The sequence below is a fragment of the Harpia harpyja genome, chromosome 17 (genome assembly GCF_026419915.1).
Source record: "Harpia harpyja isolate bHarHar1 chromosome 17, bHarHar1 primary haplotype, whole genome shotgun sequence".
Classification (NCBI taxonomy): Eukaryota; Metazoa; Chordata; class Aves; order Accipitriformes; family Accipitridae; genus Harpia; species Harpia harpyja.
In genome coordinates, this window is record NC_068956.1 from 3,853,214 (window position 1) to 3,880,843 (window position 27,630).

A 27,630-nucleotide genomic window follows, 5' to 3' on the forward strand; every position below is an offset into this window, starting at 1 on the left:
CTTATAGCAGGTTGCTATGGTGTTAGCACTGGGCATGAGCTGGTATTGCAGGAATTGTCAGAGATTCAAGGAATTAAAGTCTTAAATAATAATGATGAAGTCCTTCACTACCAGGCACAGTATTTAATGTTCTTTAAGTGCTAGGGAAGCTACCTCATCTCTGCCTGATTTTCCCCAGTGAACAGCAATGTACTTTCAAGAACTGTTGAGAGATTTGATTCATTAAACACTTCATCCAGGGCTCTGGATTCTTCATAAAGGAAAGATTATGGGTGACGGCACAGAGTACACTTTCAGGAAGCTTTAAGATGATACAATATTGCAAGGGGTGGCTGACAGACCAGATGGGTGTGCCGCCACTCAGAGGGATATGGACAGGCTGGAGAAATGGGCTAACACCAACCTCGTGAAGTTGAACAAAGCAAAATGCAAAGCCCTGCCGCTCGGGAGGAATAACCTCAGGCACCAGCACAGACTGGGAGCCAACTGGCAGAAAAGCAGCTGTACAGAGAAAGACCTGGGAGTCCTGGTGGACATGAAGTTGACCATGAGCCTCCAAAGCGCCTCTGCAGCAAAGAAGGTCAGCAGCATCTGGGATGCACCAGGAAAGACACTGCCAGCAGGTCCTTCCTCTCTGCTCAGGGCTGGTGAGACAACTGGAGAGCTGGGTCAAGTACTCGCCTCCCCAGTACGAGAGAGACATGGACATACTGTAGAGAGTCCAGCAAAGGTCCACAAAGATGATTAAGGGACTGGAGCATCTGACGTACAAGAAGAGGCTGAGAGAGCTGGGACTGTTCAGCCTGCAGAAGGAAAAGCTCAGGGGGATCTTATCAATGTGCGTAAATACCTGATGGAGGTGTAAGGAAGATGGAACCAGGCTCCTCTTGGTGGTATCCAGCAACAGGACAAGAGGCAACAGGCACAAACTGAAATACAGGAAATTCCATTTAAATGTAAGAAGAGGAGGGAAGGACAAAACACAAAACAAACAAACAACAACAAAAAAAACAAAACCAAAAACTTTTTTTCCTCGGGGGGCAGAACCAAACCACATAACAGGTTGCCCAGAAAAATCATGGAGTTTCCGTCCTTGGGGATGCAAAAAACCACACTGGACATGCCCCTGAGCAAACTGTTCCAGCTGCCACCACTTTAAGTCGGGAGTTGAACTAGACTATCCGCAGAAGTTCCTGCCAACCTCACCAATTCTGCAGTTACAAGCCACAAAAAGTGGTAGGGAGGCTATAAAGGAGACATATGCCACACCATTCAAGCTACTTATCTGAAGCAAGTGGTTTTAGTCAACAGCATCAAAGGCCCCAGTTTAGTGATGAAGACAAATTAAAAGAGGTGATAAGTGACAACCTTGAGCAGAAAATCAGTAGAAGAGTTGGGATCAGTACTACAACACCCTCATTTTGAGTTTAACGCATGAAGTACAGTCCTGGTACTTGGGAGATGCAAGCTCTTGTCCCAGTTCTCACACAGACCTCATTTGTGATCTTGGAGGCACCAAGAAGCAGGGGGGAAGTATGAGTACTTCTTGTTTGCTCTGCCCTCCTCCAATCAATCACCTCTTTAAAGGAAAGGCAATTCAGGTAGTTACAGATCACACAGCATGAAAAAAATCCCTTCCAGGTGCTTCTGCAACTTCAGTTACCACAAGAAACACATTCTCAGTTAAAAAAACAAGAAAGAGAGATCTGTGTATGCAATCCTGATAGAAAACTCAACAGCAGAGGGTAAAGGAGGGCATGGAGGGATGGGAAAACCCTTCCTCCTCCTTGGAGCCCAGATAATAGGACAGAAGAGCCCTCCCTAGCTTGAAGTATGAATAGGCAAAGACCACCTAGGGGGAAGCGGGGAAGGAAAAAAATACAGTGTGGGCTTCAGAGCCGCAACTGCAGCTCAGCAAGTTCTTAGGCTGCCCTTGCACTACATTCAACCACCTGATGGGTGACACCAAGACGGCTTCAGGCAGACTTTAACGATGATGCTCCACTGAGGTGAAGGAAAGGAGCTCTTACTTCGGCTGGGAAGACTTCCTGCCAGACAAGGTTTGCACAGCAACGTTTTTTAAAGGGTTTATTTAGGGCCTTATTCTTTTTTTACTGTTGGGATATTGTTTTGGGTTTGTGAGTGTTGCCAACACAAACACAACATTTTCCTCTTTCTTGCACAGACAGAAGAGGCCAGAACAACATACAATCTCAACTATTTGGCAACAGTCAGGAACCTCAGGTACTTACTTCTAAACTATTAACTTTTAAAATATATGCAATTCAGTATCTCTTACTGGAAAGCAATATTCTGACAACAGTTGCAGGCATGTCATAGTAATGTTTTCCTAAAAAAAAAAATAAAAATCAATTATCTGAACAATGTTTCAAGAAATTTGTGCTGATATTTTGAAAGAATTAAAAGTTTTCATTTTAAAATAGAAGTGGTTATATTTTCTCCATTTATGAAAAGTAGAGTTTTCAGAACATCAGCATTTCCCCTACCGAATGAGAGTCTTCTTTATGCACTGCTCTAAATCACCAGCTAATTTCTGTTTCCAGATCTCTGGCATTTCACCAGCATTACTGAGAATCTAAAGAACAGTTACTGGAAATGTTTTTATTTAACCAACTTCTTGTTCACAAATCCAAGCAAATGTATAAATTTTAAAGGCTGCAATCCTGCAGTTTGATCTGTAATACAAGATACAGGCACCAATTCTCTGTTTAAAAGACAGAAAGGTCATCTGTGATAGCTAAGGGGTACTTGGCCTTAATGCCAGCAAGACACCCACTGAAAACAGTGGGAGTTTGGCCCAAATTAGGATTTCAGGATTTATCCCATAATGCCCTGTAACACTTCCCACACAGTACTACCTGACAGCTTCTGAAAATTGGCAAAACGTGAAGGACAGGCCAACAACATCCGAGATGAGGTTTCCAAGGGGGTATTTTGTAACAAATGAATTCAACCAATACGTGTCTGCATATGCACATATTCTTACAATTCCACATTAACAGGGCTTTTTAGCATGCTGATTTTAAAAGCATGGTGGCTAAAAACACATCTCCAAAAGCTACTGAGTGCCAAACAAACCAGACTTTTAAAAGCAAAAAAACCCACAAAGCAGTTGCATCCAGGACTTTGCTTCACTTCTGCAAAAATCCCCCACGTTTGGTTCCCTGCTGTTATTAGTGATTAGATAAGTAACACACCAAAACCAGACAGATGCTCTTCTAGAACCTCTTTCCAGCACCACCTCCCAAATTGTTATCTTCTCCCACAGATACCTCCAGAACAAGCCTAGAATAACTAATACCACCCCCAGCATGACCTGGGACAAGGTAGATGGGTTTACAGCCAGGAAGCATCGAGGTCTGAGAGCCAATTGCTGCCCACAGAGTGCCTTTGCACCCAGATCTAACAGCATGGCTACTCAGGAAACCAGTCTGCTACTGGTTGATGGTCTTTCCCATCCCTGTTCCACCCTCTTATCTGGTCAATATTTACTTAGTTAAGTATATGCCAGAGTTGAACGGCTATAAGCCCTGTTCAACCCTATCTGACCCTTATCCTGTAGGGAGCCAAGCAACAGCCAGTTCATGTATTCCACGAGCCAAGGGCTTTGTACAGTATTGCTGCTCTGAACGGGGGGCCTGGATCCTGCCCAGACTGAAGTCACTGATTTCACTGACAACAGCATAGGGTCTGCGGCATCCAATTCTTAACAAGATCCTTTATTTGGATCCCTGGAGGCAGCAGGGGCTTGCACATGACAGGATCAACACCTGTGGTGCAAGTGAGATTGTATCCCTGTAAATAATCAATGCAGCAACTGGGACACAATATGTAAGCAATTGGTGCAGCCTCTTTAGCTATCACAGCAGCTTCCTGAAACGACCAACAGAAAAAAACCCAAACAAAAAAAAAAAGTTTAAAAGATAGCCAAGAGACAGTGGGTCTTTCAGAGATTGAAACATAACTCATTTTGGAGCAAGAGTCGAGCTAAGCACATACGCTGCTGAAGAGACAAGGCAGGTTCCAATTTAAAAGCAGCACTTAGTTATCAAATGACAAGACTTCCACAGATTAGTTACTTTGCTTGCATTTTACCCTGAAACTAGTCATTTTTAAGGTGATCCAAAAGCAGGAGAAGGAAAGAAGCCTGACTCAAAGAAAAAAAAAAAAAAAAAGGCAAAAAAGAAAAAAAAGCAGCCAAAAAAAAATCCCATAGTTGTCATGTTTATGACTTGGATTCTCTAGACAGAAAAATCTCTGGAGCAAGCAAAAGCCTGCCTGCCCTCCATTTCACAAACCCTTGATAACATAATCACATTTTTAAAATACTGCCTTCTTGAATGATGCAAATTAAAAGGCATAAGTATTCTCTGACATAGTATTGAAAACCACACACCAACATGAAATAGCAATTTATTGCATGCAAGTCCATTAAACTATTACTTACAGCGTAATAAACAGCAGCCACACAGATACCACTGTCACCGCTGAGCAGAAAACCTAGGAAATTCCTCATCCCTGGCCCCTGGAGTTTGAGTGAGAGCAGGGTTTTGTCCTCCAGAACGACTGCAGTATCTTGGCTAACTCAGCAATTGTCCCGTAATTATCATGCACGCTTTATAGTCAATAAAACAAAAGGGACCCTTAACTTCAAAAGTAATTTTTAAGGCAAAAGCAGCAGAAGGCTTTTCAAACGATAGCTGTGAAAGGACAAAGAGAGGAGATTGTGCATTTATTTTGGTCAGTAGGGCACTCATTGCGATAACTGTGACTGAGGATGGTCATGGGATACCAGGGTTCATAGGCCACACCGAAAGCGGTTTTATTTTCACAGACGGAATGCAGTTGTCAACCACTCAGAGCCCCAAATGAGAAGGCAGGCTGGCAAGCCTCAACAAGACACCCAGCTGGCTCCACAGCCTAGACAAAAGCTTGGTTTTCTGAAACTTTTTCTTTTCCCTTCCTCTTCCAGAGTTAAAATTGGGATAGTATCAGTTCCTCTCTCCCAAATGGAAAGCTCTCTGAGGGCAAACCAGATTTTGAAGCTTTCTAACAAGTATGCAGACCACACCATCAGAGCTTGCTGCTTAACACGTATGTGTGATCATTCAGGGCATTTGCAGGGTAGTCTTGGGATGAGAGCAGAGCTACAGTTGGATGTTCTCCAGGGGTATTTTAGGAGAACAGAATCAAATTGCCACACAAACATAATTGCCAAGTTTCAGTCTAACGTAACAGCAATTTGCTTGACCCGTTTTATTTCAGAGGACAGACTGGTGGAGTAGTATTTTGGTGTTAGTGATGTGTTGAAGCCCCCTAACGCAGCATTGATATCCTTGGTAAGGGACAGGATTTCTTCTCTTTCAAGTTCTACTTTTGATAACCGAAAGCATTACAAATTCATCGTGCAGCCTGGAAAAAAGTTTTGGATAGACTGAGTTTAAGACAATCAGTCAGAAAGATGCAAAGCAGTATTCTTAAATGACCTACTTCCTCCCAAAATCCACAAAATCAGAGCAGAGGATGTTTGGTCTTCTGCTTTCTCTTCCAGAAGTCCATTCAGAAAGCCGGCCTGCAAGACATTTGCTGGTCACTGCATTACCTGATGCTTTCAATTCTTGCAGCCCATGCAGAGCCGAATCATCTGGGAAAAAAGATTTCCCTGCCTCCAAACCCACAGTATTTAAGAGAGGTCAAATTCTGACCCCTTTTGAAAAGGCTGCCCAGAAAATGTGTGCAAGATCTGCACGTTTCTGTGCTCCCGTCACCAAACCACTGTCTGCCCAGCTCTTGCCCAGTGCAACTCTCCATTTCCAAGCCTTGCAGGCATCTCACAGCATCACAGAGAATACGCTCACATGATCTGAGTGCATCAATATGCATTCGGACCATCTGTTAAACCCACAAGGCATCCACTGTCAGAAGATCTGTAAAGAGTGGGGAGTCAGCGTTAAGCAATGAGTATGATTTCCTCTTCACCGTTTCTTTTAAAAGATATTTTGGTCCCAATTCCCACAGAATTGGAATGTCACTTAAAGAGGACTTTTTGCTCACAGCGCCACATGAGGTTTCAGGTTTCAGAGTAAAGCTGAGCTATCAAAAAACCAAGTCGCTTATCCATCTTGTTTCCATTATAGAGCAGGGAACTCAATCAGGCTCTTCAAGCTGGAGGACAGCGCCTACTCCACCAGACAAGGCTTCCTGAACGTAGGGTTAGAATCTGCCACTACTTGATAGACATGACTGGGGAATCAACCCTACTCTTGATTTGTTCAAGGTGTTCATTCAAATCAAAGCAGCCACCTCTAGGAACAAAGACCAAAAGAATATTTTTGCTTGTAGTGTAAGAATCTGTTTTAGTAGTATTGAGTTTGTTAGACTGCACTAGCACGTGAACTGTGTCTCTTCAAGACTTCAGAGCAAAGAAATCAGTAAAGTTTTAATCTAGAAAGTGAGAAGATAAAAGAGATTTATTTGAAGAGACTACAGACCCCTGAACCAATTAAAAGAGCCATGTCATTCTATAACACTGTTCATGAGAATTGAGCTCAACTTTCAGAAGCCTGTCATCTGGATTATTATTTTTTTACACATGAAAGGGCTGTATCCCAACACTGAGCTTCAAGTCTAAGAGCATTTTTGTCTGAAGATGATTGACCATAGCAAAAATCAAGCTAAGGAGTGTGAAAAGCAGCTTCAGCTCTATTTAGCAGGTGTATGATTCTGAGCACCAGCTTGATAACTAGGCTGAACATCCACAGACACAGGAGGCACCAACCATAAGTCAGAGGAGGGACGAGTCCCAGTCTACAGTCACATGGAGGCACCAAAAATCCATTTTTTTTTTCTCCACCTCTCTGAAGTTCTCTCCCCTCTTGATTCCCTGGAAGAAGGGCATTATTTCTGCTTTATTCCACTTTGCATGGGATTCCCTGTAAATAGAAATTCCCCCCTTCCCCCTACCTTTTGGCATGATCTTCATGCAGGAAGATAGATTTTAAAGAGCTTGAGTTTGTAAGAACTGCACCTTCCTGTTCCACAAGTGAGACAAAGTGCTCCAAAGTCACACTCTTTGTAGCGACCAAAATAAAGATTTTGCCAATTTCCTCACAGCCCTGCAGAGTCTATGAAAATCATGTAGTTAAACCAAGTCACAAACACCACTGACCCCATCAACCTCATAGGCTCAGAGTGGCTTCTGAAGATCAAGCCACACTTCTGTGGGTGACCTCCTAGCCTTGAGCAAGAATACTGTTGGCTGGAGCTGTGACAATGCATAAGTGACAGGTTAGCGATAGCTTCACTTGAGCAGAATCTATCCCACAGGACAACAGTTACTGCTTACGAATCCAAGAGAACTCCACTAGTCATATTAGAGGAAAAGATTTTTGCAGAAATCCACTCATGCGCACAAAGGTGAAGGAAATGGCACAAAGCTCTCAAACACTACTTTGCTTGCTCTTGTAGTAGTTACAGAAATCCACAGCAGCACAGACTTCAGCATAAACATTAGCCACTCATGTACATACCCGGGGCTCCAGGCAGCTTGACATGCTTGCCTGGATCACTATACTCCAAATACACCTCCGACAGCAGCGCAGACCAAGCTATGAAGACAAGCACAGAGCCAGGTGACAGAGATTTCAATGTGATAGCACTATTTCAACAAGCTCGAGCACAGGCCCAGTTTCCTCTAAAAATGAAAGGCTTCAGTGAGACAATTCTTGCGATTAAAGCTACACAAAGCCTGGAGTCACTTGCTGGGTCATGATCCAGCTGATTCTAAGAATCTGTATGCAGGCTGCTTACCCAGAAATTAACCTACTGCCTTGGAAAGTGTTGCTTAATTTAGAAGAGTGATTACTTACAGCACCTGCTGCTAGCCTCACAGCCTTTGATATGCCAGCTTCTCCAAAATTAATGCTAAGTCTTCTAAAATTATTTACATAAGTAATTAAGGAAAGAACTAAAAAAAGAGTGCTAAATGTATAACATAACAATCAGCTGGGTTATCAGCAGCAATTGAAACTATAACTCATGCTATTTGCTTTGGAAATTAAGGCAGTCTGAGCTGAAGTCACACAGTCAGTCCTTGCGGCAGACTCACATCCTAAGCCAGGCATAACAAAAAACGCATTCCGCAGGCTACACACACCAAATTGCTTACGTGCATGACACCACCACCTTGGGAGAAGCTCCACACAGCAGGAGAACCTTTGCAAAATAGGTCTCCTGGCTTTAAAGCCACATTATCCATAGGCTTTAAATCTAAAGCCAAACCCACAGTAACCTTGTCATACAAGTGCAGTGCCTCTTGCAGTAATTGAGTGCTGAGGTCAGCAAGGAACGGAGGGAGGAATAGAAGGGAAGAAAGGAGGATTGAGGAACAGGCTGAGTTCTCAAGGCCTTAGTCCTTCTCCAGAAGCTTCTGTTCACATCTACATTTGGGGACTCAAAATAAGTCCATGGGCCCTGATGGGATGCACCCACGAGTGCTGAGGGAGCTGGCAGATGTCACTGTGAGGCCAGTCTCGATAATTTTTGATCAATCATGGAGACTGGGAGAAGTGCCCATAGACTAGAGGAAAGCAAATGTCACTCCTAATCTTCAAGAAGGAGGACCCACGAAAGTACAGGTGGGCCTACAGGAACCTCATGAAGTTCAACCAGGAGAAGTGTAAAGTCCTGCACCTGGGCAGGAACAACCCCAGGCACCTATATATGCTGGCAGTCACCCAGCTGGAAAGCAGCTTGGTAGAAAAGGACCTGGGGGTCCTGGTGGACACCAAGTTGAATGTGAGCCAGCAATGGGTCCTTGCAGCCAGGAAGGCAAATGGTATCCTGGACTGCATTAGACAAAAGTATTGGTGACAGATCAAGAGAGGTGATCCTTCCCCTCTACTCAGCACTGGTGAGGACACATCTGGAGTGCTGGGTCCAGTGTTGGGCTCCTGTATACAAGAGAGACACAGACATACTGGAGAGAGTCCAGCAAAGGGCCACGAAGATGCTGAGGGGACTGGAGCATCTCTCCTATGATGAAAGGTTGACAGAGCTGGGACTGTTCAGCCTAGAGAAGGCTCAGGGGATCTCATCAGTGTATATAAATACCTTTAGGGAGGATGCGAAGAAGACGGAGCCAGGCTCTTCTCAGTGGTGCCCAGTGACAGGACCAGAGGCAATGGGCACAAACTGAAACACAGGAGGGTCCTTCTGAACATCAGGAAACACTTTTTCACTGTGAGGGTGACCGAGCACTGGCACAGGTTGCCCAGGGAGGTTGTGGAGTCTCCATCCCTGGAGATATTCAAAAGCCATCTGGACACGGTCCTGGGAAACTGACTGTGGGTGGCCCTACTTGAGCACAGAGGGTTGGACCAGATGACCTCTGGAGGTCCCTTCCAACCTCTACCAGTCTGTCATTCTGTGAAGACACATACCTAAAGGTATACAGGCATCAAGAAGAGCCCTTCCAATGGTTTCAAGAGGCAGTGCAACTTTTACCTTACTTCTAACTACTGAACGCACGTTTGTATTCTGTTTGAAAAACAGTGACATTTCAGTAATGGTAACTGAGATGTTGGATGCTTCCTTCCAGGGGAAGGAAGAGTTCAGAATTAAACATGGAACCCTTTACCACACAGGTCTGTCTCAGAGAAGAGTCAGCCTACTCACTCGTGCACAGAAGTTGGATGCAATTAAAATTTGGGAGTGTATTTCTGTTCCTAATCAAGACAGAGGTTATTTGCAAAAATTCAGCTGGGATCTTAAAAACCTCCTTTATGCATTGAGAAGGACTTTTTCAGCAGCTTGAAAACATTTAACTGACTATGCCTGCTTCCTCCCCTGACCCATATATATCAAACTGTAAAAGCCGCAAGCGGCCTATACAAAAAGGTTTGCCTTTTAGGAGGTGGAACAAAGAACATAACATTCCTGTCTGAGTGCAATAAAAACAGTTTGAACAAGGTTTCAAAAGGTCGCAGTCATTACAGCCTCCCAGAACTAGAGGCACCCAGTTGCAATTCAGGCTACGCAGCTCATCTCTTTCAAGCCCAAAAGCTTGGCTAAGTTTGCAGGTCTTTCGGGGACACTAAGCAAAGTACCGGAGTGCCTCAGCTCCAGACTCTGGCTGTATCTGAAGCCAAAGAAAACAAAGTAAAACTCGAAGTACTGAGGTTTAGGAGATCTGTGCAGGCAAAATCTCACTTCACCCATCACTTTACAGCTGTGCAGCAGTCCAGAAAGCATCACACTTCATATTATTCCTTAGGATGTTCTTATTTCTTTGCTTGTGGCTTAGGTATTCAAGCATCTTCTAGCCTGTGCAGCTTTCAAAAAGAACCAACTATCTGCTGTTTCTCTGCACAATTAATTAACAAAGGCTTGGAATAAAGAAATACCCTGAAATTGTTTTGGAAGGGAAAATGAGCAAGAGTTTCTGCAGAAAAGGGTAATACTCCTTCTCCCGCCCACCCCCTTGGCCAATTCTTTCGGCCTACACCAGAGGCTCATAAAATTTCAGCATCTTTTCCTAAATTTTAAGTAATGCACAGAAAAGCATCCCTCCATAAAACACTACTCAGTGACAAAATGTTACTAATGTGGGTGAAGGAACAAATTCTGCTGTGTAATACAGAATAACTGAAAGTGCACAATAGCTCTGCTACCTATGTATAAACTGAGGACACAGTTTAAGTGAGTTGAGAAAGGTCACACAAGTTTACAGCAGAGGAGAAACACCATGTGGGTTTCCAGACTTCAGTCCTGCTCTGGTTCTGGGTTTTCCATTTCCACCCTCCAGTCCCCTGCTAGTTTTGCAAGGAACTCCAGAGCAAGGACAGAGCAGGGATCTGCCGGCTGGGGCAGGCTGCCAGGCAGAAGCTGCTGGGTCTGGTACCACACTCAGAATGGAAACAGCGTAGAGAGCAGAGTGGAAAGCTGACAATGCTCTGCCATCCTTACCCATCTCCTGTGCAACTTCACCCATCAGGGACATTGCCACTGCTCGCTATCTTTTTTCCTTTTCTCCTGGAACCTGTTCCTGGTTCAAACTATCAGGTGATTACAACACATTACCCTACTCCCTATAGGGCACAAGTGGCATGAAGCGGAGATTTGGACCACTGCTCCTGGCAAAGCTTACAGTGTTCTCGTTCTGAGCACCGATACCAGGGATAAGATTTTCATTTCAGGCCTCTGTCTCAGAAAACCATTTCACCGTCAGGAATTTCTCTACAGCTTCTGCGCTCTCAGGTGCTTAAAGCCCTTGGCACATCCTCTCAGATTTATGCGAGTGACACTGACCTTGTTCCCCACTTCCCTGATCCAACACCAGGCTGCATCTCTGTTGCCCTCCACTTGAAGCACATGCTCCAACCTACCAACTCACCCCACAGGAAAGCACATCCAAGCTGTGACCTGACCATCAGATTCCTTTCTGTCTAAAGTGTGCTCATTTACACTGCTCTGCTGAACAGCTGAAAAACATCTATCTATTCCAATTGGCTTATCTTTGCCCTACCTTCTTGCTGATCTGCTCCTTCAAAGGGTTTCCTCCTTTCATCAGAGACTGACGGCAGAAGCCCATCAGCTATGTACAACTGCAAAGCCACAGCATCACCAGTTACTTCCCATCAATTAAGTCCTAAACACGTTTCAGATTGATGGCATGAACTGCTACTTCAATAAAACGTTAAGAGTTGAGCATCAAAACCCTCCTTTGATTCATGTAAGGTGACTATTTATTTTGACAACAGAACCCAAATTTCTAGACACTCTCTAGAGACAGCTCTCGGGGCAGAGAACAGAGGTATAACAAAAGCAACATGGATCTCGCTCAGTGGCATCAGTGTTTGAGCCTGGCTTAACACAGTAAAAAGGAAAGGTATCTGCCCTTTATATCACTGGATGCAATAAACAGACATGCCAAACCTCTCCAGGGTTTTAGCTTCAGAAAAAATAATTGCCAGCCACCACCAGGTTCAGCAGGACAGCATGAGGTCGCAACTGTGCAGTCTATCAACAGTTTAGCTTCTTCAACACTACACTGAGATTTTTATAACAGGGTAGTAAAACTACCTCCAGTACGCAAGACTTTCTGAAAGGGATGCTCACTTCAGCCACTGTAAACAAGCAGCAGATGTTAACAACATGCCAGGTTTGACTCATAAAATTCATTAGCATCTTTACAGAATTTGTGGTTTGTTTTTCATATTCCTCTTTGTGCACAGTGAAAGAGATCCTCTTTTATTTACATGCCCTGATTCCAGTACTGCAACAATTGAGTTTTAACACCTTTACCACTTCTTTGTTTTTAAAAGAAAACAAAACCAAACCAAAGAACATGCACACACCCTGGATTTTCCCTCCTTAATGGTAGAGAAACTTTTTACTCATCTGCTCCCTGTCCCTTTCAGGCTTTACAACTAAAATCAAGTTTTAGTTGACAGCATTTAAAAAACAAAACTAAGAAATAGACAAACACCTCTAAAAGGTTCTTTTGTGACTTCCAGCGCAATTTGTTTTTATTCTCAGAGACTCAGAAAACCATTTGCCCCAATCCTGCTAGCACTGCTATTAAATCTGAAGCAACTCAACTGGCTGGTGGGGACCACACTTCGATCGCAACAGGCACTCCTGTTCCAAGGAGATGAGTGAACAGAGTGCTGCAATATAATACCCTGGTACTGGGCATAGTGGTAGAAGTCATCTGAGCTAGCATCAAGCCATGGCTGAAAGGGCTTGGAAGCAGATTCACATCCCATTTGGCTATTCCCACTACAGAGACAACAGCCTCAGGCAGAGCTGCAACTGCCACTCCTATATCTGCCCAGAACCACAAATTAGGGGCCCAAAATAAAGCTATGAGGAGCCAGTCCCTTTGCATCAGTTCAATACCTCTGGCTGTCAGCCAGCCTGGAGCAAGTCCCACAGGTAGAGAGAACCTTAGAGAGATCAGAATCAGGCCTCCCATCGGTGAGGCAACCAATATCGCTGGCCTCTTCATTAGTCCCTCAGGGCTGTTTTCACTCTCTCATGAGAATCTGGGATATAGTTATGTAAAACAGATTCCTTGCCCCTAATTAAAATAAAGTTCACATGCACACCCTGCTGAAGGCAGCATTTAAAAAAAAAAAAAAAAAATCACTTCTGTGAGGGATAAGTCACTTATAATTAAAAAAAAAATAAATCTCAGCATGCACACGAGGGAGTGTCAAACGCTTGCCAGCCACCTGGATAATCACTTCCTATGAAAAGCTGCAGAAGAGAACCCTGGGGAAAAGAAGGGTCATGCAGACTCTCTTGCAAAGGCAATGCAGGTGGGATTTGTCCTGCATGGGTGAGAGCTGCAAAGCCTGTCACCAAATTCCACCTACTCTGAGGTCACAAGCACCAATTCTTCTCTACTGCACTAGTATGCTCTTTCATCTATTTTAAAATTGAAGCTCATCTTGTTTTATCAAAAGTTCCCTGGTTGTAATAGTACGGGTGCTGATAGATGTTTCATATTCAACTCTACCTGCTGACTTCATCATTTAAACCTCACCCATGTTCCTCCCCTCCTTCCCAAAAGGAAGGGTCCCAGCCATTTTAGCATCTCCTTGGAAGGCAGCCCATATCTTTGACCCTTTTAGCTGCCTTTCTGCAATGCCACTGTGTCCTTCTGGAGGTGTGGAGACCAGAACTGCACATCACACACAAAATGCAGGTGCATCAAGCATTTATACTGAAGCAAAATGATACCCTTTATCCCTTTCCTGATGAGGATGGTGGCTTTTTTGGTTGCTGCTGCCCAGTGACGTTTCCCTCTCCTTCCTGAAAAGTGAAATCATTCCCAATTTTTTACTTCCTATTATTCATGTGGCTTTAAAACTATAACAACCTTTCCTCCAACCTTGTAGCAGTTTAAGTTCTTGACAAGTTTTCTGAAAATCTAAATATATTACATCCACTTTAACACTTTCTGACTGATACCCCACAGAACTTCATGGCGTAGAGCAGCAGGATTTTCATTTTTCAGAAGCCACATTGACTCTTCCCCAACAGTTAACATTTATCTGTGTATTAAGAGATCCTTATTACAGACCTTTCCATTCCTGGTAGCATGACTCTCTGGTGTGCTGTTCCCAGGATCCCCTCTAGAGCCCTTTTTATAGTTGGGAATTACATTGGCAGCTCCCCAGTCCTCTGGCACAGCGTCCGTCTGTAGTGATAAATTATACAGCTTGGCCAGCAGTTCTGCAGTTTCACATTCAAGTTCCTTGGGACTCTTGGTTGAACACCATCCAGCTCTGGTGACTTATTAACATCTAACTTATCTATTTGGCCTAATTTTTCCTTTTGTGTTTATCTCAAATTAGTTTCTCCAATCTATTGACTACAAAAAATGCACTTCGTGTGGGAATGTCCCCAATACCTTCAGCAGTTGAGACTTGATATTCTTTGTTAGCACTTTATTAGCTCCCAAGTAACCTTTTTACACCTTTGTCATCAAGCACTCCGCAAGGTAGTCTAATCCTAATGGATTATATCCTAATGTATACAATATTCATGTCCTAATGGATATAAAAAGCAAAGTCCTAACATCTCAGAAGAGCACTCCCAAGACAGACTGTTTCGCCTACCTGCTGTCCCTGCTCTCCCCCCTCATACCAACATGCGCCCTGGCATGGCCGTCACCCTGCCTTTCCTTCCTGGTGGAGGTTTCAGATACCACAAAGAGATCAGTGAGATTAAACTGTGTCACCACGGTAGCCAGCTCCGCTTTAACACAGGGTGGAGATCCAAGCACTAACAAGGCAAGTTTGGGACAGGAGCTATCGGGGCCTAACCTGGGGTTTCTGTCTGGGCTCCTCCTGATCGGGAAGGCTGGCACAAATGGAAAGTAACTCTTGTGCAATGTGATGGCATTGATAGATGCCAAGGCAAACTGAGGTGCAAATAACTGCAGATTTAAATGTTTCACCCTGACTGAAGTACTGAAGCAGGCACCTTCCTTGCTGCCACACGAAGTGTTTCTGTTCCTCACCAGCACGTCCCAGTAACACTCACAAGTTCAATGAAAATGCTCGTTTCGGATAAGGCTGTGTGTGAAGGTACCTGCCTGCACAGGCAATTGCAGAGTGGAGACTGAAACAGTTTCCTCCTTCCACACCCTTCAGGAGCCCATAAACAGTCCTGCCCTCCTCCTCATTTTATAAAAACTACACAAGTATATAGCTCTTTTATCTTCCTTTTGCGTCAATCCCTCCAGCCCCAAAGTCATTTCTGTTACTATCTTTCAATTTCCTCCTGTTTATCTGCTAGAAAGTAACAAGGATCAAAGGCAGCAATTACTTCAGAAAAAAAAATCCCCCCACCCCTCACACTGATTAGCAACATCAGACCCAATTTTCAGAAAGATATTTAGGAGTTTTTAAAAATACTTTACCAGCTTAGGTGCCAAATCCCAACAGTTTCCGAGGGAATCAAGCGCCCACGCGCTTTCTGTATTCCCACTAGATGCCTACCCACATCTTTTAGTATGTAACCACATGAAACACTCTACTTTTGTTCTCAAGGTTAGGCTCTCTAAGTGCTTCTAAGACAGTCCCTGAATGTTCCCACTCAAACCCATAGGCTACACAACTCTCAGAGTTGTGTTCCCAGGTTAGAAAACAAAACAAAAAAAAAAAAGAAAGAAAAAAACACCCACAACTTTTTTTTGTTCCTTCATGCCCAGCAGATCTTACCGAATACCTGCTGTACAGTTCCTGATTACATGAAAGTTTCTCATCTTGTTTTCATCTTGACTATGAATTCTGAGGCACAAATGTTGCTGCAGTCTTTCTGTACAGATTTCAGCATATTCAGAGATAAAGCAACACTATGCTATACCAGAAATGTGCTTTCCCGTTCCTCCTTCTGCCTGCTGATTCTGTGTTTGCCCTTTACACCTGCATGACAGAAGAAAGCACATTACTTCTCCAGCATAGTTGTGTCTTATGCTCACTGTGAGCCTTTATGGGCAGTGTTTAGGTGGAAGGTGACGAGGAATCTCAGCACCTCCATGAATAAGCCCCCAAACATTTCTGCAATAGATGACTCCTGCACTATAGCACTTTGACTATGAACTGAAGGACTGCAAGGTAGAAAGGGAACAGCAAAACAGTAGGATTATTTAATAATGTTTGTGTGACTGGAAACAGCATTAGCGACTTAATTCTGCCTTGGATTAAAACTATAGTTCCAGCTGGACACCAACAAGAAGTTCGGGTCCAGTTTATAACCTGCTGGGGAAAAATGTCCTTTCCATTCTGAATCATCTTTTCAAGATTACAGGAATATATGTAACACTTACAAGACACAAGACATTATGCAGGTAGGTGATGGGAAAATCCCACAAGTGCTCTGCTATGCTAACAAATGAGCCCACTAGGCAAACATAGAAGTCCCTACAGCATGCCAGGGATTACAAGCATTATGCTTCCACACCAAATCAAATGAGGATCCAGAACAACACAACAGCAGGAGTGGGGAGAAATACGTGATCCACATGTAGTCTTCTGTCAGGCACTCTCTCCCAAATACATTTATTAAAGACAGAGAACCAGTTAGAGAGAAGTCAAAATCCATTTTGTACCAAGGACTTTCAAATATGGAGCATAAGCAGGTCCAGCAGGAGCTGACTGGGCAGGCGCTAGAGGTTCAGAAAGCTTGCTGACAGAGGAAGGTAAGAACAAAATAACCAAAATAAAAAGCTATATACAGAGGGTACCACAATGACAGACATCTTTCAAGAGTAAAAAGGCACTTACTTGTGAACGACCCTGAAAAGCCACCAGATCTAGCCATGTGTCTTACAGTCCTTACATCCAGGTTTCAAACCTACAGACAGCTCCAGGATCTTTAATACTACACCACAGCTACATTCACTCATATTGCTTTGTTAAGTTTTCTGCCAGCTCAGCTCATAGCCAAGCGCTGAAAGGGAAAAGCACCCTTGCCTTTGGATGGCTGCGTGCCATGGTGAGCTCAGCTGTGTCAAGCTTCACCCCTGATCACAGCCTCCAAAAACACTCAAGTGAAGAGCACGCTCCCAGCTGGTGGAGAGAGAACCCTCCTGTCCTTTCATCACGCATTCAGTCTCCAAGAAAATGCAAGTTCAGAATTATACTTTTAACATTAATTTTGAGTTGACCACATCAAAAGGAAAACAGCTGCCAACAGCCACATCCTTGCTTTATAGTTTTGTGATCCAGGGGGAGGGCTGGTTTTTGGAAAAAAAAGCAAACACAAGCTTTTCATCTGTTAGTCAAGAAGAATGCGAAGTCAACCACAGACTCTTTCCTTCCAAATTTGTAGTTAGTTCATTAGGAATTTAGGATCAGAGCCCTCACAGAGAGGTCAAACAGTCTTTATGCTGAAACTAGCACAGGTTATGCTTTGTACAGCAGCCTTTCACCGCTCACCCCATTCACATCCCAGTGTAAAGAAAAACAACTCTCACAAGATCCCCGCCACAGAAGGGAAGCACATGAATTCATGAGAAAGGAGGATGACAGACCACAAAGATGACACATGCCTATCCTATTGGATTTCAGATGATTTACCTACAGCTACAGGAAGCGCAAATGGAACAGAATCTCCAGACTTCAAAAACAAACACAACTTCGCCACACGTTGGATGAGATCACCTTATTGAAGTCACTGCTGCTCAGTACTGAGCCACAGTAACAGGGTGGGATTCAAAGAGGAACAGAACATCATCAGATACGCAAGGCATCTGCTGTAATACTAAACTTAAAGCTTGATGACAGGAACAGGTATGATGTTAAGAGCAGAAAGCCACTTGCTGCTCAGGTGAGATTCTTTTAACCTCCACGACCATTACCTTCTGAACTGCACACTTAGGCATTTAATGCTGCCGCATGTCAGCATGTGACGAAACGTTTTTGAAACAAACAAAAAAAGCCCACATAAGCACTGTCGGTGGCATTTGGACTGGGTCCCAGGATGAATAAAGTATTGGATCAGAAGGCAAGAAAAGCTCTTGCAGGATGTACCTACTATTAGAAAGGACTGGCTCTTAAAAAAAGCAAAGGGCGTCTAAAATAAAATTGATGATGTGAATTAAACAAAGAAAAAAACCACACATGATCCCGATGATCTCCTAATGAGCTGCGGGAGGTAAAAGAAATCAAGCTGAGATCATTTCAACATTGGCATTTTTTTTAAAGTAGCCAATAACTTTAAAAGAAGACATTGCACACAAGAAAAGACATTTTTGGTTGGACCAAGTAAATAACTAAATTCTTACAAATATGGCCAGCTCATCACTTCTCAATGTTTTTCTTCTGCAACTCAAGGACTCATTTCAGAGAGACACAGAACAAATGAAAAAGCTGGCACTCAGAATTCTACAAGGAAGAGGTAATGAGATTTCTGATCATTTAACCTGCCCTTGCCGCCTTTTCCTGCCCTGTACCCCCAAACCCTCTCTTCACCATGAGTAAATTGGAGACAAGTCTGGGAGGGGGGACTGTTAATATGAGCTGGCAGGACACTGTTTCAGCAAGTATAACTTTCATGTGAAAGCCAGAAGTCTTGCTATGACAGTGCAGTAAGTCACTTGATGACAAGTCATTGAGGCATTTAGATACTGTTTTTGAATTCTAACAAATGACACTGTTTTGCCTTGTCTAACTGAAGGATGTGCCTTTATTGAACCTAGAATTCAAACACCACCTGTGACTGTCTGCCTCCATTTAAAGACAGCCTACACAGAAAGATATACTGGTTGTGTTCTACTTTCTGGCTTTCAGGAGAGCCCTGAAGAAATCTTGACTTTTTGTGCTTTTTCTTCTTGAAGAAAAGTCCTGCTTTTGCCATTCGCAGCCCTACCCTCACCTCCTCAGCCTTTCTAAATGAAATCTGCACATTTAAATATTTCCAGATACCTCATCAGCAAAACTGCCTGCTTGATAGAGGAAGGCAATGAGTCTAGAGTTTCTTCCCCTATCCAGTCTTCATCCTCCACCCAAGCCCTGAAGAGGCTGCTTCTTACTGGGGTGGAGGACAAAATATTTTACTTCCCTACTGCTCATCTGTGTTTGCCCAGTATCTTCGGGATCACAGATGTACGAGGACTCGTGGCCAGGGAAAGTAAAGATAGGCAGGAGATGACCAATGTTTCTGTAGGAAGGCAAAAGAAAAACAAACAAACAAGGCTTTAAGAGATGTTAAGTAAGGAATGGAGACGGAGAAAAGAAACCAAACAAACAGGAAGAATATAAAAGTTAGTTCCTACATACACACTGCAAGTTAGGTTTAGTATGATTGTCAGGGCTCCCAGATATGGAAAGAGAGACACGAGTCTGACATTGGAGGTTACAGCTTCATCAAGATAAAGTGTCAGTTTAATTTTGTTCATACTCTTCAAAATCTGGTTTAGGAACATAAGCAAGGGATTAAAGCAGGCCTGGAAAAGTAGTTCTAGTCCCACTCTTTCAGATTCTTTTGGCACTGGCCTGGTAGTGGATGAGACTCCTGCTGCTTTTTGTGAATTTTGTACAGACTTTTTAATAATTTTCTCTGCTACCAAGGGAGTCAAAATTGCATAGAAGAATTTGTAAGACACGCAAATGTAAGAGACTGCAATTTTTACCAGACACCTTATTAGCAAGACATACAGGCTGACGCAACAACAAGAAATTTGATGAGCCAGAAATTAAAAGACAGATTTTTTTATTAGATCAACATAACTGTGATACAAACTTGTCGCTGGTGCTGCAGTTCCCTCTCCTTCCTCCCCCCACAACTTCTCTGGCTTTCTGTAAGGCTACTCAGTGAAGATTTCAGTGATTTTGGAGAATTAAGTTATAATGTTAATAACTTACTGTTAACATGCAGTAGATACCTTCACTTCCCCCCCCAAAATCAGGAACTGGAGGCTGAAACCAAAGCCTCTGTGTGCTTAAATCCTATTATTTAAGTCTTCAAGGCACACTTGGATGAAATTCTGTCATTTCTCTCTACAGATAGGAGTGGGAGAAGTCTCTTTTGTATGACATAGATTTTTGCATAGCTTTCACATCTCCAGAATCCTGGAGCTTAACAGAAAGCATCAAACACCTTAACACACACCCACAACATGCATACATTTTACCAAAGAACCTTACCAATTACTTTGATTATCAGAAAGTGGATGGTTTTGATGAAGGGCTATGCGGCATTATCACTGTTCATTTCTAGGCCACTCCTTTGAGTTCAGCTCCCCAAGCTTTTCCGTTATCATCTGCAATCTGCTGCGATTGCGATGCCAGAGAAGCAACGCTGAAACTGAACTTGCATCTTATTCCAAAGCAGGACTGCAGATGAGCACAATGGCAGGGCAAAACAGGGATGTGAACTACAAGCTTGTGGTTAACGTTTTGTGGTTAAACAGGAGAGTTAGCTCTCCTGGGCAGTGTGGCAAGAAAATTCAATCAAGCTTCTGTGGAAAAAAGAATTAGCAGTGACCACATACATGAGAAGTGCCATCCACTTAACAAACATTCCAGGTTCTTCATGTTACGTCTTTATCTTCCTCCAGCCTCCCTCTTGCATGGAAACTGAGTATTCCTAGAGCAATTTCTCATTTCAGCAAGAAGTGCCATGAGTCAAGTGGCTCAAACCCTCTCAAGCAAATCCTTTATTAAAGATATTATTTAACAAAATACAATACTTAGTAAAGCATAGAGATTCATGTTGGAAATCCAGCTTTAAGTCATTTAAGGTTCCACAAGGCAATTAGATCTGTAGCTTGAAAAATCACATTTCCTGTATTATGGAGGCCATATACATATTTCTGAAGAATTAGGAAAAATGTGACACTTTTCCTTTTTATGAACCTATGTTCAGTTTCATGAACTTGTTCCTTGGGTTCCTGAGCTTAAATCAAAGGGTTTCCCCTGTATGTGCTTTGTTTTGAAACAGATTTGTCTGATTTGCTAAAAATTAGCCAGTATGTTAATATCTGCCTTTTAATTTTTGACCCTAACTACAGTGACATTAGCCCAACCATCCACTAATTTGGACCACTCTCAATTAAAGCAACTTTTTAGTACATCATACTATGACCACATCTTCCAGTCTATTAAAAACAATGGCCTATTAAAAACAATGTTTTGCTAAATAAAACACAGACAAGCTTGGGGTCCGCTAAGAGTTAACAAATTCTGTGGTTTGCAAACAAAAATGACATTAAAATTTGTCTTGAGTGAGGTATTCCTGAAAGGATAAGGACATATAAATTGTTCTATTTCCAGAAGAACTGCAAAATGTAATGGGAGTTTTATAATTGAGTGTCTTATTAATTTTAATGAACTAATCAATATTGCATTTCAAATCCTGATGTGTCCGTTTGCTGCTAATTCCTTCTTGTGCTGTGCACTCCCTGGTCTTTGCAGCTGTTACCTGACTGTTAAATCTACCTTCTATTATGAAGGGACACCAGAGTTCAGACTCAGGTGAGCAGTTTAATGAAACAGAAAAGCAAAGCCGGGCCTTTCCCGCCCCCGCCCCCTCTACCTCAACACACGCTGGGGTTACAGAGCTCCGTAACAGCCTCAAACACATGCTGCACCTTACACAGAGGTTAGCACAGGGCCTTGAGCTGAAATGAATCTAACAGCCTCAGTAATATAGACAGGATTGGGAAAGGGGGGGTGGAATATTCCTCCCTTCTGCTGCTGAAGAAAATCAGCTTTTCCTTCATCCCAAACAAGTCTGAACTATGGAGGCACATGAATTCTACATTCAGCTGTGACTTCTAGCCTCTCCAAAGCACGACTGAAATAAGACATTCTTGAAATACCTACTAAAGGCAAACGATAGATTCATCCTGGCACAAAGCCTTTAAGTTGAACTTGTTGCTGAAACTGTGTAATGTTCACTTACAGATAGCTGGGGAAATTAAATCCAAGTTCTACAAAAGGAAATCACTTCTCTACTCTTTCGACAGAGGAGTTTGGGTTAAGTGGCCAAGCCACTCATATTTTAAGATCAGCAGAGAACGTGCATTTGAGAATATGTAGGTGCAGAAAATAATCTATATTGGAAATTCTTTACGCTAAAGAAGTGATAAGGTATTTCACATTACATTGAGCTTTCCATATGTAAATGAGGAGAAAAACCACATGAAGCAAGCTACCAGTTCAAATAAAAATATTTCTCACTCCAGCTCCTATTTCATGAATAGAACATAAGCCCTGAGAAATGGGCTTCATCTTGTAAGAGAGGCATCATCTAAAATAGTTGTGTGCCACTTACAGTCATTAAGAGAATTGATAGTTCAAAGCCCTCCTGATGCTTAGAGAAAGTAACTCAAAGTCCCAAAGTGGTGCTGTGACACCTTAGCAAGCCAGTGTGTCAAACTGTGTCCTAACCTTTTGTATTTGATTTTCCTTCTCTCTCTGCTGCCACCTCTAAAGTCATCAAATGCCATCAGCTGCAAGCCATGGACAGACACACTGTAACTACGTGCATCAAGCTCCAAAGTGCAGAAGACGGTGCCTTAAGGTAAACTTGGACGACTCCTCCCACCCCAAAAAACACACGCAATATGAATAGTAATTATTTTCATCCCCCATTATCCATTTAGATTACAGGTATGGACTGACATTATGGAAAGAGGAGAACAAAAGGCATGAAACAAGGCTTTATGCCCCACTTGCATGCAGCATGTACTTGCCACTTGACTTTCTTGTAGTCCCACAGATACGAGCCCACCTAGATCAAGGAGATGTTTGCAGCTAGATGTCACATACTTCAAGGCGGTCACAATATATTATGCATATTGCCTCTCACATGGTAATTAGGATCACAAAGGGCTACTGTAGGAGAAATTATTTCTTTTCAGAAAGTACATTCGGTTACTACTTCTGCCGTCTTCTGATTTGGCCTGATTCTCCCAAATTAAGACCTTTCTTCTACCGTATTAACTCTTTTTTATCCTCCTTTTTTTAAACCTAAGATGATAAAAGGACGTCTGATTTGCCACCACTTTACTTCACTGACTCTAGACAGGAAGTAGGAAATAGAATGACTTTAAAACAGTTATATCAGCTTAAGAGCAAAATAAACTAGCTATATAGCAGGTCCAAAGAGCACAGACTGCAAGAAGGAAAGAAAACATGGAAGGAAAGTTATTGTTTAACCTGCATCTCAGACTAGACACAAGAGATAGAGAAAGGCCATCGTTACCTATACAACTGGAAGCTCCAACACTTAGATTGGCAGTGTGAACAGCTATTCTAGAGTCTAAACAATTCACCAGAAGTATATTACTCAATAAACCAGAAGTGAATACTTCCACTTTTTCTTCAAATTCCCCTGGAAATGCACTTAATCGGATGGCTTTTTTGTTTCCCCTTCCCCCACCCCAACAAACAAGTGCTAAAATGAAGAGAACTCATGAAAGCTACGCTACTACGGTGCTTTTGCCAGTGGATTTGTTAGCAATGCTGCCTGCCTGCAACCCCACAGTGAGAGGAGTAAGTGAAACTCCTCTCAGCTACCTGCTGCCACGTACAATACAATGCATGGGAGATAGAGGAGACCAGGGTGACTACAAAGAGGAATCAGCATTTTTAGAGTGCAACTCTGACCTATTTTAAAAGGCCTACTGGAGGACGATACATACCACATCCTAAAAGGGCCTTTTCCTCTCTACTGATCATATTGGGAGCCTGGGGAGACTTGTTCAGCTCTGAGCATCCATGTTTTCATCAAATTAATCCCATGACGGGCCCTGAAACTGTGACACACACCCCACAGCCACGTGCTGAAAAGGAGACAGAGCATGGGAGGGAGGACCCAAGACTCCCCTCTACAGATCTGAGGATGTGCCTGAGGAGGGACAGGACAAAAGTAAGCTTCCTGCCTCGCACAAATCCAGGAGCAGTCATCACCAGTGGCAGCATTGAGTGTTACCCCTCACAGCCATAACGTCCACACCTACACGTGCCATGCACAGCTGTGCCCAAGTTCAGGAATTTCAAGCTTGGACTTAAGTTTGAGTAAAAACCTGGTTAGCGTAAGCAGCGTCAGACATTTTTGAGCTATTCATTCCTAAAGAGCATCACATGCCTTATGCTCAGAAGGGAAGAATTGATCACAGTGACTTATGTGCTACATGAGTGAGCGTCTGCTGACAGTCCCAGTTCTGCTGCCACCAAAGGGAATGGACCCAGCCTAACCATCTCTGGGAACAGGGGTGCAAAGCAGTTCCTCCCACATGAGAGCTGTGCAAGTGCATAGGAAGAGTCACACACTAGACAAATTATTTTCTCCATAAGAGCAGGCCCTCAGTATCAAGCAGAACATGTCTACATTCTCCCCAGTTCCGATACAGGCCAAGACATGAGGCTGAGAAAATTAGTTCAGCTGCTTGCCCGGCATAGAAAAAGGCTCTTTCACACAATACAATTCTTTTGCCTTCCCACAGAGGTAAAAAGCCAACAAGAAATATTCTTGTACCTGTCAAAGGGCTAACGATTGACTAGGCTTTAAAGAAATATGACTTTCGTTTTTAGTTGCCTGGTTTCAGTCTGATTCTTGTACCTCCTCACAAAGAGTGGGCAGATCCTTTACAAAGTCTATTTGCTTCTGTTAGCTGCTGTTGACAGGATGAACTGTAAACCCAGATCACTTTAACGGTGGAGCTCTGTATCATTTCTGTATTTTGCTACTGAGAAAAGCCTATTTCAGCTCTAGGTGGTTCTGTACACTCTTAAGAATATAAAGGAACTGGACTATAACAACTAGCTTTTGAAATTACAAAACTTCCCACGCTGAGGAAGCGAGACAGGCACACAAAAGGGAGAAAGAAGGGAAGAAGCCACACTGCAGTTCATTCCCATTTAAAAAAAAAAAAAAAACAAAACAAAACCAAAACCAAAGCACTAGTTAGCAAACTAGGTGAAATTCATGTACTTGCAGTCAAAGTTGAGAGAAAAGGTCTGCACAGACCTGAAAAAGGATACACAAGAATCAGCAGTAATCAAACAGTTCTTTGACCTCTTGGGCAAAAAGAGCTAGCATCAGTTTTTAATCCAGTACAAGCAAGGCAGTCAGAAACACAATAAACAAGCAATGTATTTCCACTTGTGGAAGTTACGCTGGACTTGCCACACATTTCTTCCAATATCACCGTGATGCACGGAAAAGCATGAACCAAAAGCCTTACATTTCCCTACTCTTTTTTTCTGAGCAACATCCAGAGCACATAATATTCCCTAAAACCAGTCAAAGCATTCCCGCTGTCATGCTACAAGAGCATTTTCCTCCTCAATTTTATTTTTGGCTTTCATTTCCAAGTCAAAGAATGGCAGTTATGTCATCCCATTTAAAGAAGCTGGTCCCTCCCCACAGCACTCAGAAAGGCTAAATACCCACCCAGCTTATCAGTCTCCAGTCTTAAACTCCAGCTTTGTTATACAGTACAGCTAAGAATAAATTCTGTCCCGTGGCACAAGACAGGGGCAATCCATAGTTAAACAGATTCAATAATTTAGACAAATTTAAATTTCCACCATACCTTCTGTTCTCTGCGCAGAGATGAGCCTCACTTCTCTGACTTATCCACAGAAAACACACAGGGAAAAGCAATTTCTAAGCATCCAGCAGACACACACACACAAACTGTTCCACAAGGAGGAGTTTCTGCAGCCTTATCCTAAAAAGCTGTGAGCAAGATTAACACACCCACAGTAAGAGATGTTAGAACAGCAGACGGGAAGATGCTCCCTGCTTTGCCAGGTAATGTGTGCAACACCAGGAAACTCCAGGTATGGAGAAGGGGGAGGTAGTTCAAAGAGTAATTGCAAGCAAAGAGAACAAACACTCTTCCATCTGTGCCCGACACAGCCATTTCACCCAACTACAATACCCGCTTTCACTTTTAAAAGCTTGGCTAACAAAATAGCCTTTACAGTTGTTCTTACATATATATATATCTCATACTTAATCACCGCATAAAGTACATGCCTTATAGCTGGTAACAGATCCCCAGCAAACAGCCAGGTTTTGACATCTATTTATAAACCCTGTTCCTGAAGAAAAACTCCTGGAAGTACTGTCGGAATAAGGATCAAGTAATGCTCAGCAGGAGCAGATGCACCATGACACACACGGATGGAACCAGCTACTCCCAACAATCATGAATTTTAAGCTCTCTGGATAACAAAAGCAGCAGGAACAGAGATTGCAGGCATGGGAGAGCTGTGGATTGGGGCATTTCCATGCACAGTGGAAGAGAGAAGCGCTACTGCCCCTGAGGGCTCGTCCTGCTGCTGCTGCCTCTCCTTCGGGCTCCCCGGAGCATTCAACAGCACCTAGGGGTGCCACCCATCTCACGATGCCCCTTCACTGCTACCCGCTCCCCAGGCAGAAGCCCCTGCTTTGAGCAGGAGGCTGGACTACAGACCTCCCGAAGTCCCTTCCAATATGAATTATCCCACGACCCTAAGTTCAGCTTTGCTTTTAAGTAGTTTAATAGCAAAAAGCCGCCGTTTCATACACACACACACACACACGATCCCACCTCTCCATCCCCGCACACCAGCCACACAAAGCCCGGGGCTGCATCACCCCATCGCCCAGCAAGAGTCCAGCTCCTCAATTCTTTGTGTTTGCCCAGAGCACCCGTCCCTCCAGCCAAAGCCAGGATGGGGTGCTCAGCAGAAACTCTGGGCTGAGCCCCGAGTCCCACCCCAACCTCTGCACCGGGACCCCAAGCATGCGGCCCCAAACGGCTCCCCGCTTGCAAAGCCCGGGGGCTGAAGGCAACTCCCTTTGTTAAACGAACGAGCCGGGGAGGCAGGAGGGGGGAGGCAGAGAGCCAGGCTCGGTACCCCCCTTCTAAAAGAAAAGAAAGAAAAAAAAAAAAAAAAAAAGAAGAAGAAGAAGACCCTGCCGCTCAAGCCCTTTGCAAACTTCCCGGCTACAAAACAACAAGCGAGGAAATCCCCTTCCCCGGCCCGGCGGGACTCACCTTCCGCCCGCCGCAAGGTGCTGCCCAGCTCTCCGCCCGCCCTGCCGCTCCCCACACCGCCCTCCAGCCGCCCCTATTGTCGGCCCGGCACCGCCTCCCTTCACCCTCCCCGCCTTGCCGCTGCCATTGGCTCCGGGGGGGCCCGCCCCGCCGCCCCCCTGCCGTCAAGGTGGGCAGCCGGGCACGGCGGGGCAGAAGCCGGGGAGAGGGGCAGGACCTTCCCGCTTCGTTGCGGGGGGGGGGGGGGAGCCTCCGCTGGGGCGCAGCCCCGCAGCCGAGTGGCCCTGGGTGAAAAGTTTTAGGGGGGGTGGTACCTTCCCGGTGCAGCAGATCCGGAGCCCGGAGCTTGCTTCGCCTCTGGGCTGCCTCGGGAAATCCGTGGGATGTGCTACAGCCTTGGTGGAGCTGCAGGCTGCTGCCCGCAGCCCGGCACCTTTGCGGGGCAGAGGGAGGGAGCGGCGTTGGCCCGGGACGTAAAAGTCTTTCGTGATCACGCCATCGACGGAGCTACGACGCGGGGAGTGGATCACCGGCAATTACACCCTTGGCATGCAACGCCGTAATGACTTTATTTCTGTGATTCGTATCACAGA

At 44.0% G+C, this 27,630-nt stretch overlaps 1 protein-coding gene across 6 annotated transcripts in view; it reads right to left on the minus strand.

Annotated features, from left to right (window-relative positions):
* Window positions 1–27,111, minus strand: part of PAK1 (p21 (RAC1) activated kinase 1) — a 71,116-nt gene extending 44,005 nt beyond the window's left edge. The window contains exons 1-2 of one of the 6 annotated variants that reach the window (XM_052812726.1): window positions 27,038–27,111; window positions 851–929 (exon numbers count right to left, since the gene is read on the minus strand). The gene's annotated coding sequence lies outside the window, so the exon portion shown is untranslated. Of the gene's footprint in view, window positions 1–850; window positions 930–16,820; window positions 16,969–25,582; window positions 25,603–27,037 lie in introns of those variants that run through there. The other 5 variants (XM_052812727.1, XM_052812725.1, XM_052812729.1 and 2 more) reach the window with 5 other exon arrangements.
* Between the last annotated feature and the right edge of the window lie 519 nt (window positions 27,112–27,630).